At 42.7% G+C, this 20,595-nt stretch overlaps 1 protein-coding gene across 3 annotated transcripts in view; it reads left to right on the plus strand.

Annotated features, from left to right (window-relative positions):
* TCF20 (transcription factor 20) overlaps positions 1 to 20,595 on the plus strand; it is a 104,345-nt gene that overhangs the window by 53,811 nt on the left and 29,939 nt on the right. The window lies entirely within an intron of this gene.

Consider the following 20,595-nt stretch of genomic DNA (forward strand, 5'->3'; position numbering starts at 1 on the left):
GCTTTTACCGGACCACCTCTCTAATCCAGACTTGACAACAGGAAGTTCCTTCTTTAGGGCGGCCTCATACCTGTTATCCTGGGGTGTTCATCATTATTGTCACTCCCTTCTTTCTCCCAGTGAATGCCGTTTCCTGAACCCCACGTCTTCACCCTTCCTTAGCCTGCACCTTCACTTAACGGAATGTATCGTCCCTGAGGAGCTTTCCTGACCAGCATGTGTGGGAGTTAAATACTTGGAGATCTGGCCTTGTATGAGAATATGTCTCTGTCGCCTTCTTGTGTTTACTTGAGGGTCAGTTGGGTATAGAATTCTAGATTTGAAATAATTTTCTCTCATTGTCCTGGAGTCCTGGCTCCTGACTTGGCCTTGAGCTTCTAGTGCTGCCACTAAGGGGACTGGGTGGCTAGGCATGGTCCTCAGCATGTGCTGCCTTGATCCTCTGGAGGCTTTCCCTGGGGTGGGTGTGGGGCGGGGGAGGTGTCCACTCACTGTGCTGCCCCCACTGGGAGATCTTGCCATCTGTAAACTCCTGTCTCCCACTTGGGGAAGTTTATTGTGTGTTATGTCTTGGAGAATTTCCTTCCCTCTGTTTTTTCTGTTCTTTCTGGAATCCTGTGAATTAGGTGCCTCCTAGATTAATTCTCTGGCTTTATCTTTTCTCTCCTGGATTCTCTCTCTCTGCCTTTTTGTTGTCATTTCTCCGCACCCTCTTCAGCTCTACTATCTAACTTTTTATTTGTTTATCTTCATTTCTGATATATAAGAAAACATCTTTGTTCTCTGAACATCCTTGTTGTAGGGACTGCCAACTGCTTGAATTGGATTGGGTTAAGGATCTACCTCATATAATTTTGAGCTAATGACCTGGTTACTGGCCCCACATTTTGAGCTGGCTGTGCCTTCCCCAGCTCTGTGCCACACAGTGGCTGATGTTCTTGTGGCCCCTCCACTGCACTCATTCCTCTCTCTGCCTTACAGACTGCTGGGTGCACCCTCTTTTGATTTCCAGCATCCGAAAATAGGGACATCTGTTGTGTGTGTGTGTGCGTGTGTGTGTGTGTGTGTGTGTTTCCTTTCCCGTTGTCTGTGTCCTCATATAAGTTTATCCTTCTATCTTTGTGGGAAGGGAAAAGATGTGGAAAAATGTATGTTCAGTCTGATATTTAATCACAGTTTTTGTATTTATATTTAAAATTAATTTATCATACTTAAATATACCGATGATTTTCAATCATAGTAAAGAAGGATTGAAACAACTGGGATCATAGTATTCTTGGATACTTTATACTGTTCTTTTGCTTGCACTTCCCCCAGAAGCACCGTATATTATTACATTGTCCCCAGAATTTATAACTGATAAAAAGGAAGTCAAAACTGTAAACTCTAGTAAGAAATGTAATTCATATGAAGCTTATATATTTTTTAGATTAGAACATTCTAATTCAGTCACACAAGGAGCTTGGCTTTCCCTCTGAGAGCCTCCCCCACCACGTGAGTTTTGTTTTACCTCCTTTCCTATCCACCACGTTCACTCCCGATCCCCAGGTTTGAAGTAGATTGGCTTCTTAGACATGGTGACATTTTACAATGTGAAAGTCTTAAAGGGACATAAGATTTAAGACCCTAAAGTACAAAATTCTTTAGTCAATTCTGAGTATTCTGTATAACCTGTCAGTCGTCGTCTTGCTCCAGTTGGTGGCCTGCCTGCCATATTTGGTGGTTTGTTTTGTTTTGTTTATTTGTTATTTTAGGTCTGTGTCCCTGCCCATCTGCCAGTGTTTTCTTTATTTCAACATAGAATATTATTAATATCTGTCAGAGTAACTTCTATGTGTAAACTGTTGAACATTCTGTAGCAGTAATTGGTAACCAGTAATCAGCAAGCTAACTCCTACTCAGCAGATCTCTAAATCCTGTGTCTCAAAACAGGTCTAGTTTATAGAAAGTAGAAGACACCCGAGAATGATGTGACCTCTCTAAACCACGAACTCCTCCATCCTGGAAGGGTTGGTGACCGGCAGGCCTGCCTTTTAAATTCCTAACAGGAATCTGTGTCTTCAAAAAGTGACAGTTCAGCTTACTACTTGTCAGCCTTAATCTCAAAGTAAAATCTGGCATGTTATAATTGCAACAGATATACGGAATATAATAACTCATTCTCGCTCATCTCTAACCACCACCACTCCCCTGCCCCGCCACTGTAGACTGGATGGTTAAGGTAACATGAAGCACTTTAGGTAGAGATCATCAAAAGTCGTTTTGTTTTTTAAAATATTAATTTCATCCTCAACTATTTCAGGAGTACTTCAAATTAATCACATATTCTAAGGGGTAAAAAGTTAGAATGCTTCATTTAAAGGTAAAAGGCATAAAAGCAGCTATTTTGGTTCCTATGCTACTTCTATATAGTAGAGGCTCTAAATAAGATTTTTGGGTTCTTTGGTGGCTCCACCAAAGCAGCAAATTCCACCATCTCCTTCTTTTTTTTTTTTTTTAATATTTTATTTATTTATTCATGAGAGACACAGAGAAGAGAGAGAGGCAGACACACAGGCAGAAGGAGAAGCAGGCTCCATGCAGGAAGCCCAATGTAGGACTCGATCCACGGACTCCAGGATCATGCCCTGGGCCAAAGGCAGGCACTAAATAGCTGAGCCACCCAGGCATCCCGTACCATTTCCTTTAATAACAGGTTTCAGAACCCAAACAGTTGACCAGTCTTTTTTTTTAATTGAGATATAATTGACATATAACAAATATAAATTTCATGACAAATCTTCAATCTCATACTGTAGCTGTACGATTATTCCCTTTAATTGTACTGACACGATGCCAGTGCCCTTTAAAAATACTAAACTTTCTCTTCCTTCGCTTCCATTCTGTTTATGTAACATCCTTGTTTTAGAATAGAGTGCTAGCTTTGTATATTGAATTTAATTTCTCAGTACACTTGTGCATCTGTTTTATTCTCACAAGCCACCCAGTGAGATGGGAAGGGAGACAGTACCATCCCATTACCCTCAGAGTAAAGGATGACTTGGCTTTAGTGACGCATGCTCAGGTGGTATAGCCCAGGGATGTGTTGATTTTAAAAATGGTTGAAAACATTTATGCAGCTTTGGCTTTTTGAGCTCACTAATGTTCCACTATGACTACAAGATCTTTTTCTGTTTCATTTGCCTGGTTTTTATTCTCCTTTCCTGATGTACTTGGGAACAAATTAAAATTACACTAACTTGCCTTCTCTTATTTAATTTGATAGATGCTGTTTCAATTTGTCAAGGCCACTTTGAGTCTAGTTTTATCTTAGGTTTTAGCAGATGCATTCAATTTCAGCCCGCTTAACAAGCATGCTCCCAATCCTATCATGTTGAGATAAGGCCACATATATTTCATTAGAGATCCATTTTGGCCCATGTGTTTATCAGGTGTTTTGACAAGCATGATATTATAACAAAATAATATGAAGTCCTCGAGAGACAGCGGCTCCCTTCCTGTAAGTGTCATACTGTGACAACTGCGGAAAACTAGAACATTCCTATTCAAGCAGATGGTTTTCAGTCTCCTTCCTTTTCTGAGTGTGGGATTTAATGCATTTATTTCTGAATAGTCCTCTTTGGTTTTGCCTGACTTTGACCTCTGCTTATTTATCTTGGTCTGACTGTTTATATGAGCCTATTCCTCTGATCTGATGTAGGTGGTGTGTTAGAGGCACTTGCTGTATGAAAGTCATGTCTGATATGTTTAGGAATGTGACGGCCTTTCAGGTTCAGGGTTGTGGTGGCAGACAGGGATCTCTAGTGTACACTGCTCTCAGGAGAGCTGGCCTGTTTTGTTCCCTTCCCTTCCCTCTACCACCACCTGGGCTGACCGCTCCCCTTCCAGATTCTTAACAGCCTCCTTGGGAATTTGTATATGTTAACTGGATTTGGGTCAGTTCTCTTTTGATCAGTATATTAAAGATTATGTTTAAAGCTTTTTTTTTTTCAAGTTTTATTTATTTGATCTCTGTGTCCAACGTGGGGCTCAAAATCATGACCCTGAGATCAAGAGCCACATGCTATTCTGACTGAGCCAGCCAGGTGCCCCTAAAGTTCATTTTTATTTTCTATTAGGTTCCACACCCAGTGTGGAGCGCAGCATGGGGCTTGAACTCACAACCCTGAGATCAAGACCCGAGCTGAGATCAGGAATTGATTTTTTTTTTTTAAGATTTTATTTATTTATTTTTTTAAGATTTTATTTATTTATTAATGAGCCACAGAGAGAGAGGCAGAGACACAGGCAGAGGGAGAAGCAGGCTCCACGCAGGGAGCCCAGTATGGGACTCAATCCCGGGTCTCTAGGATCACTCGGTGGGCTGAAGGCAGCGCTAAACCACTGAGCCACCCGGGCCGCCCCCAAAAGTTGATTTCTTAACCAACTGAGCCACCTAGGTGCCCCTAAAGCTTATTATTATTATTATTATTATTATTATTATTAAGATTTTATTTGCTTGAAAGAGAGACTGCAGAAGGAGAGTTGAGAAGGAAAAGCAGACTCCCCTGGAGAGCCTGATGTGGGGCTCAGTCCCAGGACCCCAAGATCATGACCTGAGCTGAAGGCAGATGGTTAACTGACTTAGCCACCCAGGTGCCCCTAAAAGCTTATTTTTAATACAGGTTTAAATAGATCTGTCCCCCATCTCTAATTTACTTTAAACTTGACAAAAAAAAAAATGATTTGATAAGTGTAAAAGAATTAATATATCAATGACATTATGAAAATTTAACTGCATGTTGAAACATCAAAAACAGATCAGTTAGCCTCTCTGGTTATGTGTGAGATAAAGGCATTATCCTATATGTTCCCTGAATTTCCATCTGTACTCCCGAGGTTAGTAGTAGGCTGCCACCCACCCAAGGACACTGCTACCAGCCCAGGTCTTGCTGAAGCCTTTGCATGTAAACTCCTGGTCTCTGTTTGACTCACCATATACACGTGCCCCACAGTGAATGATCCTTCCCTGTACCCCTCCTCATTCTTCTCCTCCTCCCCTGGCTTCTTTACACTCTCTCTTTCCTCTTCCGCCCCCTCTGGAGACTGTCATTTGATCTTTGTTGCTGCAGCTCACACTTCTGTCCCAGCCTGACCATATTAACACATTCAGGTACCAGTGTTCATTCATTCCTCTGTTCCTGTAATTTTCAGCAAGTAGCACAAAGTTGTATGATTATCTTATTACCTGTTTTTCTTAACACTACCTGTGTGCTCACTTATATCTACATGATGTTCTTGAGACTAAACCTCCAGAGAAAAGGTTAATTTTCTCTTAGGACTTGGTTTTTCTAAATGCTAAGGAATAGCATAAAATTTGCAATTTAGAATTTTATTGCTTCTATTATGCTACAGGGTAAATTGTGATAAATTGAGTTTTCCTACAGTCTGTTTTTTCATTTCTTTTAGGGATAGAAGGCTCATGAGAGAAACTTTACACCTGATATTAAAATAAAACTTACAGGGGCACCTGGGTGACTCAGTCAAGTCTGACTCTTGATTTCAGCTCAGGTCATGATCTCTGGGTCTGAGGTCTCATGAGTTCATGCTGGGCTGGGCATGGAGCCTGCTTAAGATTCTCTCTTTCTGGGGCACCTGGGTGGCTCAATCAGTTAAGCGTCCGCCTTTGGCTCAGGTCATGATCTCAGAATCATGAGATCGAGCCCCACGTCAGGCTCCCTGCTCAGTGAGAAGTCTGCTTCTCCCTCTCCCTCTGACCCTCCCCCTGTTTGTACTCTCTCTCTTGCTCATTCTCTCTTCTCAAATAAATAAAATCTTAAAAAAAAAAAAAATTCTGTCTTAAAAACAAAAAAAAGACCCCCTCCCTCTGCATCTCCCCTGTCACCCCATTTGCCCTCTCAAAAAAAAAAATTATAAAGGATAGACTATTTGAAAATGCTAAAGGTAAAAGACCATAAATACCAACAAGAATATTGACAGGTTACTATATATAGTAGGCCACATAATTCATCCCTGAGATATTAAACTAGTTACTGGTAATGTGTTGAAAGAGCAAACGTGATCAAATAGAATGTGAAAGTAGGTACTCCTTTCGATTCAACAAATATGAGTTCTTGCTAGAAACCTGATACAAATCTGAAGTTAGAATGCTGTGAGGGCCCTGCTCCCTTCACAGGTTGGGGAGCCTTCGTCAGAGCAGAAAGTGACACCTTGGGCCACACAGTCGTGCACGCGAGAGCTTGAATTTTCCAGGACGTACAGCTTCCTTTATTCCATATTGTTAGGAAAATGGAACTTCTCCTCTACCGCTTGCCAAGGCCAATTTTGTAGGACCCGGAAGACTGCCAACTACAGGCCAATTTCTTCCCATCTTCTCATTTATTGAAAAGAAGCTCTGTGAAGGAAAATACATTCAGTTTAGTTGTGTCCTCAGAGATCTCCTCACCTTCTGCCCTGGCCATTCTGCTCAGCTGCTGGGGAGGTGAGAGTTAGGCGAGAGTCCTGGAGTCATATTGCTGCATATGAATTCCAGCACTTGGCATTCCCTAGCTGGTCATGTGCTCAAGGCACTTAGACTCTGTGCTTTACCTTTTTCATCTATAAAATCTGGAAACTGAGAGTGTCTACTGTAAAAATGGTTGTTAGTAGCCTGAATGACTCTTTGGAAAGGACATAGAGAAATGTTGGGCAAGTGCTATGGGCCAGCATCTGCCCTAGGGTAGTGTCCTTACGTGTTCTAGTGGAGATGTGTTCCTGTTAGCTCTCTTGGTGAGCCGTAGCTCGTGTGTCATTCCATGCCAGCACAACTAGCGCTTCTTCCCAGAGAGGCAAGTTGCCCTGCATATGAAACAACCATTTTCTTTTCATTTTTATTCTTATGGGAAACTCAAGTTTGAGGGGAGCAGGGTGTGTGGTATTTAAGGGGCAGTATTAATTAGCATCTTAGGATCTAGCAGCAGCCCACACAGACATCCTCAGGAGTTAGATCGTTCAAAGGAAAAGGAGGCAGAAGGAAGGGAATAAAATCTGCCTTGTACATTAAGTAAAAGCATTAATGTTCTTGTGAGTTGGTCATTTTTTATAGTGATTACCTAAGGCCAAAGTAGAGAGTCTAGCCAGTAATAGTTATTTTTTAAATAAACATTTTTTGCTGGGTCAGCACTATCAGGGAAATCCAACAAAATAATTAAGAATTCATAGAATGACTCAGAATAACACTCCACCTCCCCCACTCGCCACAAAATAGCTAATACTTATATGAGGACTGCAGAGGGCTCTGTTGTGGTGTAAGAATTGAGCCTTTTATCTATGGGCAGTGCGAAACCACTAGCAGTTTCTGGGTATGTAATATCACACAATCAGGCTTGTGTCTTAGGCAACTCAGGGGAGATGCAGGAAGAGGTGAAGAAGCAGGCCTACCAATTGAGAGACTGTGGCATTGGTCTGACAGTGATAAGGGCTGACGAAGGGAATCGGAAGGATGGATGGATACTAGGATCATTTTGGAATTTAAAGTCAACAGAATCCAGAAACCAGTTAGATGTGGCAGGTAATGGGAGGTGAGGAATAAAGCCAGGGCAGGTCACTGGACAGATAGAGTGGGCTGGGTCAGACACAAAGGGGAGTGAGAAAGAGAAGGGAGACCTTCGTTCTGTAGCTGATGTGTAGCAGGCAGAAGAAACCACTAGATCTGAGAACAGCCTAGCCACATCCACATGTTCAAGTCATCAGCACTCTGTGTCTCCAGTATGGTACTTTTCATAAGGACTGGCTGGTTTTTATTTTGCTTTTCGCATAAATATAAAACCAGGAAACTTAATCCAGGTTGCAAGAAGGAGGAAATAGGAAATCATGAGATCTGTGTCTTTAAAAAAAAAAAATTCCCACGTAGAGAACTCTAAAAAGGTATCAAAGACATTAAGCCACCATTACAATTATTGCCTATAATATGGTTGGGAGCAGGAAAAGGCACAGAAGAGGTCATTGGCTATTTTTGGTTTTCTCATTTTTCAGGACATTGACATTATTGACAACACAGTGGAATACTAAATTGCATTTAATTATAGTAAGAAGTAGCTGATATGAAGCATTACTTTTGGGGGCCTGAAAAAGCTGCTGTGCAAGGTAGCGCTTCATTTTCTCGGAGTTCCAGGAGGTAGCCTCAGGTCTCTGTGTGTTGAACTGAGTGCATGCACTTTACTTTGAGGTCATTAGGGTCCAGAGGTTCAGATTGTCACTATGCACAGACACTTATTTTTGGAGGGTCTGAGACAGTTCCACTCACAAGAAGCAGGACATTGGGAAAGGGCAGAAGAGCAGGCTTAACAAACTGGCCACAGGGTTTAGAGGGGGTGCTGGGTGTGTCTGTGGGCTTGAGGCTCAGTCTTAACTCATGAGTTTTGAAAAGGTAAAATACCTTTTATGAACGAATTACATGTTTACATAAGAGTAAATGATTACAGTGTTACTCGTATTGTAAAACTACTAGAACTGTAGGTAAAGGCAAACCACAATCCTGATAACCCACTAAGTTTGCCTCTTTTCTAGATTTTGTCCATGTGCTTGCTTGTTTTACTAGATATGGTAATAGTGTAGTAACAATTGCTAACATGGATTGAGTGCTTTCCAAGCACTTTGCATGAATTATCACTTTTAAACCTCAAAGTAACCCTCTGAGGTGGGTTTCTTCGTGCTCCCAAATGAAACTGAGTCCAGGATCCAGACCTAGAGAGTCTCTGCCATTAACTAGAGATACTAGGCTGTGTTGCTTTTTTCACTTAATCTTGTAATTTTAACTTGCATAGTAACTTAAACGTATATTGTTTTAATATGTAACGGAATTTAGGCAAGTACTCCTGCCTGCACTTATTAGACATTGAGGCTTCCAGTTAATTCACTGTTTTTTAATGCAGCAGTCAACGTTCCTATTCATGGAGTTTTAGTTGAGGGAAAATCTCCAGATGTTAAACTGCAAGTCAAAAAACATGAATATTTTATGGGTTTTGATAAGCATTATCTTGTGGTTTAACCAAAAAGGATCATACTGAGCTATGATCATTCACAGATACATGGGAGCCCACTATAACCTCAGCAACACTTGGAGATTTCTAAATTTTTATTTATTTTTATTTTTTAAAAATATGTTATTTACTTAGAGAGAGAGAGGCAGAGGGAGAAGCAGGCTCCATGCAAGGAGCCTGATGTGGGACTCGATCCCGGGACTCCAGGATCATGCCCTGGGCTGAAGGCAGACGCCAAACCACTGAGCCACCCAGATGTCCCAATTTCTAAATTTTTAATCCTTTAAATTTTACTTCTTGCATCAGTGATATCACTGTTCCCTGTTAATTTTAATGCTTTATGCCCATTGATCATTAATTTGGAATTGTAATGCTTTGCCTCAATTCGTCATTTTTCTGTGCATAATTTCCCTAATCCAATAACTCTGTTATCTGGAAAATGTGGATGTAAGGAAACCCTTTCTTTAGGAGTACACCTAAATGAGGCATTAGGAGAGCTCTTAGATAAAGTTTTCCCATCTATAAATAGGATGGTGACAGAGGACTGTTGGGGTAAAATTAACTTTGCTGGAGATTAGGTAGCTTTCTTGGTGGGCACTAAACTATTCAGAGGCTTTTGAGCTGAGATGGTTTTAAAGGAAGTAAGTACTATGAGCTGGTGTCAGCCCTGGAAGGTGTCCTCACATGTCATTTTAGTGGAGATGTGTCCCTGTCATTAAGCTTATTGGGTAGAAATCAAGCGGAGGAGAAAACTCAGCCCTGTATGACCCTGTCCCAGTAAGCCAGGTACAGTAGAGTGGTTTTGGCTGTGTGCGTGTACAAGCTGACACTTCATTTGAATATGTTGGCAGCAGACTGCTGTCGAGTAATGTGCCTTATGAGAATAGAACCGAAGAACTGCCACATAAGCATGGGACCAAAGTCAACACAATGACCCGTTTCCATCTGAAAGAACAAATTTGAAGATGGGAGTGGGACCCAGCTGCAGTGACACCAACTTTGGAGGCATTTCATTTCCTACATGTTTCACTAAGTGGCCAGTGGAAGAGTTTCTAGTAACATGTCTGTGTTCATTTAACTCACAGGCATGCTCGTTGTGACTGGCTCCATGGAGATGCCAGCTGGTTCTAGACTTTGAAAATTGTGCCTGTGAAGTTTAAATCTTGGTTGAGACAGATGTCAGGTGGAGGCCTTTGGTTCACTTGCAAGTTGTTTTTGTTGTTGCTGTTCAAAAACTACTTAAAGCTGAGTTGGGATAATAGTTATTAATGTAAGCAACAGAAGAATTGTCAGTTAGTTCTCTTTGCTTGTTTCTAGGTAGAGTTCCCCCTGGAAGAAATCAAAATATACTACTACTTTGAAGAAGCAGCCCCTCAAAAACACTATATTTGTTTACCAAACAAGACTGCATCTCCCAGCCAGCCTGAGCTATTCATGAAAAGCACATTTAAAAAGATAGCTCACCTGTCACCCGGTTTCCCAGGCAGCAAGTCCCCAGCACTCCCATTATGCCTGTTGTGCCACTTAGCACCATGTATTATGACTGTTTTCCCCAACCGAGCCCACCGTAGTGCTTGACACCTGGCTGATCCGTGCAGTGTGGGGTAAACCTGTGACTAGTAGTCTCTCTTAAGAGGCATGTAATGAGCAACAGATGTTTAGTGGTAGGAGGCGGGCCTTTGGATACCACTTAAAGTACTTGTTTTAAAACATATAATTGAAAATCAGTCATGAAAATACTGGTTAGAATTTTAATCTTTGCATAAAGAAATTAAAGAGAGGAGTGAAAATGTGTTTTGGTAATGAGACTGGGTGACAGCTTTTTCCATTCACTGCTTTATCGTTTCTGGGAAAACATTAAAGGGCGAGAGATGGATGACCAGTCTTAATTGCTTACCCCAGTAGTTCTTTGTGGGGCACAGCTTGCTGGGAACCATTGCCACGGGCTCTGCTCTCATTAGAGGGCATCTGTGCAAGGTTGTGCATGTGTCTCAGTGGGTGCCTCTTGAGCCACAAATATGAGATCCAGAGGGCAGTCACCTTGGGGTCCTACCACTGGTGCTGATTGTCCCAGACTGACCGTCTAAAGGACAGCTTCCACTTTGACTCAGAAGAAGGGAGAACAGTTTCTGAATGTGAACTTGACCTAATGGCACTTAGAACTCAGGTTTGAGAGCTGTCTATCTACCTACCAGATGCAGACACCAGCGTCCCCTACCTGGTTCCATGCCCTCTGCTGCCCCAGACAAAAATCTTGGAGCCATCCTAGACTCCTCTCTCCCCTCCTCTGTTACTCCTGTCCAGGCACTCACTATATCTTGTTTTTATTAACTGAGTAATTCAGATCTCTCTGTTATCTTCATTGTCTCCACCTCCCTCCCCCAGTCCAGACCATCATCTTTTCTTATCACAGTAGCATCATGATTGGTCTCCCTACCCTTTACTCTGAGCACCTTCTGTCTATCCTGTGCTCTGAAGTGATGTTTCAAAAACTCAAGTGTGACCATACCAGTGTGGGCTTACAGCCCTAGTTTACTAGCACCCTACGTTTGTCCATTCAGCCAGTATTATTTGGTATCTGTTATATGCCAGGAACAAATTCGTGCACATAGTCAAAACAGGACAGTGTGGGGGTACCTGAGTGGCTCAGTGGTTGAGCATCTGCCTTTGGCTCAGGTCGTGATTCCAGGGTCCTGAGATTGAGTCCTACAACAGGCTTCCCACAGGGAGCCTGCTTCTCCCTCTGCCTGTGTCTCTGCCTCTCTCTCTCTCTCTATGATGAAAAAATAAAATCTTTAAAAAAAAAAAAAAAGAGTTCCACGTTTAACTGACTGAACCACCCAGCCCTCTGGGTAGCTGCTTTAAATTGGGTGTCTGGGTAGATTTCCCTGAGGTGCTGAGGTGGAAGTGGTATAACGAGCCAGCTTTTGAGATCAGAGTGCTTTTTAGAGCATAGAGGGGCTGGGGGGGGCGGGGGGACCGAACTTGGTGGTTTTGAGGAACAGAAAAAAAGCAGTGTGGTGAGGCCGTACTGGATACAGAGGGCAGTGAGGTTGGAGAGGTTGGCAGGAGTGAATTCCTGTGGCCTGTATGGGCAAAGGTAGTAACAGGACGAATGGGGTGCCATTTCTTAAAACTGGAAAGCCTGGAGGAGGAACAGGTTTGGTGCGGGAAACCGGGTGTATTATATTCATGTTAAGTCTGAGATACCTCTTAGACATCCAGGTGAAGTAGGACCATCTCAGAATTAAGGAATTCTGATGGATGGTTTCTTGCAGCTAAGAGCAACCTTCTTTGCTTAGATCACCACTTGTGTAAGGTGCTGTGAGAGTGTGGGCTGTGTGCAGACACTGAGAAGCACCTGACTTGAGTCAGGAAGGCTCATGGTACGCTCAAACCTGCCAGTAGTCAAAGAGACTTGGGGAATTTGAAGTGTGACTGGCAGAGAAATGGGCACATATCAAGGGCCACACCCTGCTTTCCCAGGCCCTTCCTCATGCCCTCTGAAACCCACATCCACCAAGAGCACACTCAATTCTCTACTCTCAGCAGCCCCTTCACCTGGCTCTCTCCACATGCTCTTGCCCCTCGTCCTTCACAGCAGTCATTGGTAGTTAGCACACTCCCTGTGGGCTGGGCCCTGTCCAAGAGAAGACTTTCTCCTCTACCGGGACAGTAGAGGTGGAGGAGCGAGCATTGTGTGCAAGGCAGCCATATGGTTATGAGGAGGTATCTTTATAAACTGCTGTTGCTTTGGCTTTGCCTCATGGCAGGGCAAAGCTTTATGGTGCCTCAGACACCCTTTCTTTCTTTCTTTCTTTCTTTTTTTTTTTCCTTTCTTTTTTAAAGATTTTACTTATTTATTCATGAGAGACAGACAGAGAGAAAGAGAGAGAAGCAGAGAGAGAAGCAGGCTCCCTGCAGATCTCCAGGATCATGCCCTGGGCTGAAGGCGGCACTAAACCGCTGAGCCACCCGGGCTGCCCTCAGACACCCTTTCTTAATTAAAGCAAATCACTTGCAGGGATATTTATCTCTCCAGCAAGGGAATTCCATTCTCACAGATCCACTGCATCCCACCACCTCCTTTGGAAAAAAAGAAGGTTCCATTTATGGTGATAACATGCCAATAAGATTTTGTTGGTGAGTTTTAGAAGACTACATTTGGAATTAACTTCCTGATTAACTCTAGGGAACCCCAGGAAATCTCACAGACACCCTAGGCCCTCAGAGACTCTGAGACCACCAGCAAACATCATTTGTTGCCTTTAGCTCTTTCATTTGACTTGGAAATTCTGAAATGCCATAGTTGTTGATATATTTTCAAACAATTTCAATAACTTTGCTAACACTGTCCTATGTGTGTTGCCTTTGTGATCTTACTCATGAAGGAGAACAGAGAGCCACTGTTTATCATATAACCACTGTGCACTGACCAGGTTGCCAAGAGCAAAAGGGGCTCTTGAATTTACCCAACAGAAAGCCTTTAAAAACACTAGAAGAGATTGTTGGTAAGGGGTCATGATGCCCAACTCCTGTAGGTCTGATTTTATCTTTGAATTATTCATAAGGATTGGCTATTTGGAAAATTGTAATGGAAAACAACTCATTGAGCCTCTCCCGGGCCAATTTTTTAACTGGTAAAATGGAGATAATAACTGGACTACCCTATCAGGTTGTTTTAAGGGATAAAATGAGACTGGTCTTAATAGTCGATTGTCATTGAAAAATTGGAGGTGTTGCTATTGAAAAATTGGAGGCAGAGGAGGTATTTAGTGAATTTAGTCAAGATCTTTAATCTTGATCATGCCATTTCCAAGTTTCCATTTTCGTCCTCTGTTGAAGTTGATTGTTTTTTGCTGAGTATCTTCTACTCTGGGATTAAGCTTCTAAAATAGAAAATAAAGGGGTGCCTGGGTAGCCCAGTCGGTTAAGTGCCTGCTCTCAGGTTATGATCGCAGGGTCCTGGAATTGAACCCTGCATTGGGCTCCTTGCTCAGCGAGGAGCATGCTTCTCCTCCCACTTTGCCTGCTGCTCCTCCCACTTTGCCTGCTGCTCCCCTTCCTTGTGCTTGCTCCCTGTCTTGCTCGCTTTCTCGCTCTCTGTCACATAAGTAAAATCTTTTAAAAAATAAAATAAAATAGAAAATAAAGAAGAAAATGCCCATATCCATGAAGCTGAATTGAGCCAATAGTTCTTAAACTTTTGGGGGGATAAGAAACACTTAGAATGCTGCACATTCAGTCTCTCTGGGTTGTGGCTGTTGTCTGCATTGTTAACACATGCTTCAGGTGCCAGACCAAAATGGACTCTGAAAAAAATAAAAATAAAAATAAAAGAAAAAAAATTGACTCTGAAAACTCTGTGTAAACTTACCTAGTCCACTAAAGCTTGATTGAAAGCTAGTCAACTGGGACGCCCAGGTGGCTCAGTGGTTGAGCATCTGCTTTCGGCTCAGGGCGTGATCCCAGTGTCCAGGATGGAGTTCTGCATCAGGCTCCCTGCATGGAACCTGCTTCTCCCTCTGCCTTTGTCTGTGACTCTCTTTTTTTTTTTTTTTTTAATTTTTATTTATTTATGATAGTCACAGAGAGAGAGAGAGAGAGAGAGGCAGAGACACAGACAGAGGGAGAAGCAGGCTCCATGCACCGGGAGCCCAATGTGGGATTCGATCCCAGGTCTCCAGGATCGCGCCCTGGGCCAAAGGCAGGCACCAAACCGCTGCGCCACCCAGGGATCCCTCTGTGACTCTCATGAATAAATAAATAAAATCTTAAAAAAGAAAACTAGTCAACTAATTTTGGTACCAGTCTCCACACTAGGTTTGGACCAACTGTTTCCTTCCAGTGTAAGGTTTCTGGGAAGAAAAACGTGAGGGTTCAGATCTAAAGTGAGGTGTCTCACACATTAACACCTCATGAAGTGGCCCCATAAAGCCCCCAGAAAGGGTTGCTGGGATCTGGCAGCTGGCTTCAGGATGTGGGGACCCATAGCCCTATGGAGAGCTGTATTGGTGGTAGCTTAAATGTGCCAAGACATCCTAGTTTTTTCAGGTTCCCTTTTGCTAGAGCTCTGCCTCTATATAAAAGTGCCTCCCCTGCCCCCTTTCAGACTGGCTCTGCCCTTGTAGGACTTGCTGCTTCAGGAGTAGAGTGACTTTGCAGATAGGACCATGACTTGTAACTAGTTGTTCAGTTGAGAAGATGAGCCAGTGAGGACTGGCGAGGTGGAGGTAGATCTGGGCACGAAAGGATAAAACAAACCATGTGGGAAGAGAGGCAGGAAGAATAGGGAAGAAGGCCTCCAAAGCGAGGAGTTTGGACTTCTGCAGAAATGGAAGTTCCAGGGTAAATTGCACAGATTTGAGATCTGTTAAAGGAGGCCTGCTGTGTGGCAGCACATTTATCATCTCTGCCACTGAAATGGGAGCATCTTGTGAATGAGCAGCTCCCCATAACTGGCTTTCTGGAAGCCCAGACCCAACTCCTGGGATGAGCTGTGGAGAGGAGGAGGATTATACAGAGAGTCACTTTCCTGGCAGGCAATTTCTTTAGAAAGATGCCTTTCTAAACACAAAAGATAATCATTTCTCCTTATAATCCAATCCACTGAGCAAAGGGGAAAATAAAATTAAGCTAGTACACAGTCTTGTGCAACTTTAATTTCAGTTTCCAACTTTAATTTCCAACTCTGTCCATAAGCATGTCTCTCTATACTTCAAGAAAAGACTATTCTCTTTCTTCTCGCTGGGCCAGGCTGCTGGGGCTCCTGCTCCTGCTGGGTGCAGCCTTTTCTCAGGTTCTCAGATGCTGTTGAGAGCAAACGTGCTAATTACTGCTTTAAAAAACCTCCCAGACCTAAGCCCCTCCTTTCTAACTCCTTAAAGGGCACAAATATCTTTTCTCTCTAAAAGATTTGTGTAAAAATTCCCCTCAACAAAATATATAATGTTTTATCAAAGTCACAGCTTTCTTCTCTGACTATAAAAGAAACCCTCTGATTAGAATTATTTTAATGGGATATATGTGCTTGTAGGTAAGATAAAATGCAAACTGTGTGTAGAATAGAACTGCAAAGTAGGGGAAACCGGTCTGGTTAGCCCAAAGACACATCCTTATTAGCAAAACCTATGCAGACTTTTTGATAAGTAGAATTATGAAGAATATATACATTTTGTGTAAAAGAAAAACCAAGCTGTCTTCCGTAACACTTTAACATTCTAGAAAAGGGAGGGCGTGAAGACTGGTTTTAACTTAAATTGTGACAAGTGGTTGCATTTTTATTAGGGAAATTATTTTGTTTTGCCTACATAAATTTATTACTGCTGAAGCTGAAGACTGAAAACCCAGGAGAATTAGGGAATTATAGAACATTTAAAACCCATGGCAGGTGGCCACATCCACAGTTGAAGTTTATTCCATGCGTGATCATCATAAACTGTTCCAGCTTTGTGGGCACCCTGGTAGAAATAATCACTAGTACCTGAACTAGTATTAGTATATGTTTAGAACATTTTCATCAGAGTGTTTATATTAAGACATATAATTGAGGGTGGGAATAAAGAGGGGGGAATACTGTGCCTGACCTGTTAAAAAGGTCCCAATAAAAAGATAAATGTTCAAAACAAGTGCATATAAGTAGCAACATACCTCCCTTTAAGTTTAGTCGCTAGTGGTGGGTTGTTTTAAGAGCCAGCTCTTCTGGATGTCTGTGCTGCTGCCCACCTCTGGCTTGGCCTTGAAGATTAGCCCAGAAGGCACTGGTTGTTCAGGGGGCCGTCCATTCCTTGTGGGAATCAGTACTGGGATATTTTCCTTCTATTTTTATGCAGGATATCGTAGGAATACCCTACATGTCATTTCAGAAATACTCTTTTCCTTCATTGTCAAACACATTTAGGGTTTTGTATGGTTTAAGTTCCCCCCCAAGTCAGTTTTCTTAGAAGATTCTCCACCCCCTTCCTCTTTTCCCAGGGGACGGTTTATCCCCAATTTACTTTGAGAAAATCGAGGCTTAAATGAATTATCTGGGCCAAGCCCGTCTGGCTGGTGAGAGGCAGGGCGAGGGTCAGTCTCCTGTCCTGTGGCGCTCCCCCTACAGAGGTGCCACCTCCACCTCCACGTGAAGAACTCTGAGGATCTGTTCTCCCCATTTTTCTTATGTCATGTCTTCATGTCTTTTTAGACTGCCAGTATTTGAGGCAGGAACCAACGATTCCCCACTGAATACAAGGAAGACAAATAGAGGAGATGCCAGCTAACTAACTGGAACGGGTCCTTAACTGGATTTCTTTTTTCTCCCCTCCATTTTAGAATAAACAAGAAAATGATAAGGAGAAAAGCTTGCTAGCAGAGATTTATTTTCAGAACCAGATTTTAAGTTGTGTCTTGGGTCACTTTGATAAAGCCTAGTCTTTACCAGGGTGCCTGGTGGCTCAGCCGGTTAGGCATTCACCTTCAGCTCAGGTCATGATCCTGGGGTCCTGAGATCAAGTCCCATATTGGGCTCTGCTCAGCAGGGAGCCTGTTTCCCCCTCTCCCTCTTGCTGCACCCCCCTCACTCATGCATGTTCTCTCCCATTCTCTGAAATAAAATCTTAAAAAAAAAAAAAAAAAAAGCCTAGTCTTTACCTAAGAATATTCTTAATAATGGAATCATCACTCTGCAGCAATAGAGAATAATTAGTTTAATTCAAAACAGTGTAGACTAATGAGTTCCAGAAAGAGTTTCTAGCTTTACCTTCAGCTACCCCAGAAAATGTCATTTGAGATTAAACCCATTCCTGGTCATTCCAGTTGAGATTTTGCTCTAGGTCTGAAACATTGTATTCTGTAAATAGAATGTGCTTTAAAAGAGTAAATAGCTTTTGGAGCTCTATTCATCAGAATTTTGCTGTCCACTGATGCCCAAAGGGCCTCGCTTCCACTTTGCCCACCCAGTGAGGGCACCACCACTTACAGCACCACACACCAAGCCTCACCGAGACAGGTCTCATAGCCGCCGTGTCTGTAGGTCATCACCAAACCCTCCTTGGTTTATGTCTAAAGTATCTCTGAATGCATCTTCTTGTATGCATTTCCACACCCTTTTACACAAACTTCATGACATCCCTAAGCTGGCAGTGACATTGTTGGCTCCACACTCCTGCTCAGCCGCACCCTGCTCCTTCAGAATCGTGCTGGTGTACCACATGTGCCCTCCACACCCAAGAGTGTTTGTTCCTACAGGGCTGTTTGTTCCCTCTGCTCTGGAAGACTCCCCTGCCCCCTTTGCCCAGATGGCTCCTACTCCTTTGCAACTGCTTAAGCAACACTGCCTCAAGAATGCATTCCTAACCTTAGGTTGGCACACTACCTCTAAGGTCTATAGTCCTATTTACATGGAAACACTTCACAGACTGTTCTGGAAGCTCCCTGAGGGCAGACACTACCTGGACTTTGGATCCTCAGTTTGGGGCCCCTTTGCCTTGCCCGTAGGCATGGGATAAAAGTGAGTTGAATGAGTAATAAAAAGGAACAGTCTTTGTATTTCTGAAGTTGATATCATTTAAGAAAATTTAAATACCAAGCAAAGTCCACTGGGGATCAAAGGCTCCTTGATCACAGAATCTCTTCAAACCTTTAAAGAAACCAGTATGGTTCTGTTCAGGGTAAAGTAATGAGCAGAGCAAACAGCCCACAGAGCCCAAGCGGATCCAGTTCTCATTCCTTTCCCTCCAACCCTTGTTTCCAGTTTCTAGACTTCGCAGTTTTGTGCCATAGACTCAGAATCAACATATTAATGAGGCACATTAAAAGCCCTCAGAACAGCTTGTCAGGAAGTCAAAATCTTTCCTTCATTTTCAATAGAATAACTTGCATTTCGTGATTCTGTGAAGAAGCCCCAGCCTGACTTTGACCTATTAGCCAGCCCATAGTTAACCTCTCCATCTGATGGAGAAAAAACAGATGTGCCTTGTTCTAACACACTGATTTGTAAAAATCTGGATTTACAAAAGAGCAACAACAAAAGTACATGTGATAGAGTCTTCTAGAGAAAAGACACCCTTGCCCAGTTGTATCTGAGACCTGATTTTACAGTATTTGTTTGCTGAATCATAAAGTGAACAAATCCATTGTATAGAGGCATGTATACTCTAAATATATTCTTCGTGTGCTCAAGGTTGTAGCTAAATCCTGGCCTCCTCTGTTTGGCAGATGAAGTGCAGAAAGACAAGGAAGGACATTGTTAATGAAGAGAAAAGAGTCCTTTAATCCCAAGCCCTCTGGCCTGATTCAAAGCATCATAACTTTACTGTAAATCCATCTATAGGCACAAAGGCAGTAGGAAGGGTATTCAGGGAACAGGCTCTCCTCATGGATCAGAGATGTAACTAGGAGACTGCCAGCACAGCTGCATGTTGACTTTGACCTTGGTCATGCTGTCCTGCATTTTGCTCCTCCTCCAGAGCTAGCCACCCCTCAACCTTGATTCGGCCACAGAGACCATACAGGTTTATAGTGAGGTTTGAAAAGCTTTCTCAAAGAAACTAACACTTTCAGAGTCAGCAGTAGAACCACTTTCTGATTGGGGATTTTATGGGAGGGAAGTGGGAGTCTAAATGGATACATATATCTGAAAGATAATGATCAGATGAAGATTGTGCCTATGTGTTTTTTTTCTCCTGGTTTTGGTGGGAAGCAGCTGAGCTGTTAGGCTCTAGGAGTGTTGGGAGGAGCAGTACCACCTGCTGGATCTCAGCCCCTTGTGGCAGCAGGGGATCCAGAAGCAGCGGGAGAAATTATTCTAGATCATTCTAATGTGAGTGAGTGGGGTTGCAGGGTGGGGATAGTTTGGGAGAACTTTGGCCAGGAGCACGTGGCAGGTGACACTGGTGCAGGCAGCCTGAGCCTGCTGTCTGTATAACAGGCAGGGGGAAGTAGCTGCAGATCCAGCCGACTGGCCTGTAGGGCACTTGTCCTCATTCTGGTTGTCCTCCTTGTGCCTTTTTAGGGGTAGTTTTCAGTGCTTTTGATCTCCTGCAAATATTTAATTAGTATGTGATTGTGTGTTATTTTTTCTCTCCTCATCTATTTAGTACTCCCAGTGCAAAAGTGCTTCACAAAACACTAAAAATAATTGCTGTTATATATAGCCAAAAGCTGACCGTACACCCTCTCTGAAGTTACAGAAAGACTGTGTGATAGAATTCAGCCCACATGGGGTCTGCTTGTTTTAGGCAGAATTCTAAGGGGAAAAGTTTTAAAAAATAATTGTTTAATTGAGTTTGTTTCAATTTAATAGACTCTACTTGTCTTGTGTCGGATCTAATTTTGACATCAGTAACTACCCAAAATATGACACATTATAAATGAAGATATGTTTTTATATATTTTTATAAGTCCTAATAATTACATAACTCTATAAGACATTGCAGTTACTTCACACAACAACTTTATGAGGAAGGCAAAGCTAGAATTGTCCCCATTTCACAGATGGTAAAATTGACGTGCTGACTTTTCTGGCATGCATGCAAGAGCTGACACCATTAGGTTCTTTTTCCACTGGCCCTTGTGCTGCTCCAGACAATATTAT

The sequence above is a fragment of the Canis lupus genome, chromosome 10 (assembly GCF_003254725.2).
Source record: "Canis lupus dingo isolate Sandy chromosome 10, ASM325472v2, whole genome shotgun sequence".
NCBI lineage: Eukaryota > Metazoa > Chordata > Mammalia > Carnivora > Canidae > Canis > Canis lupus.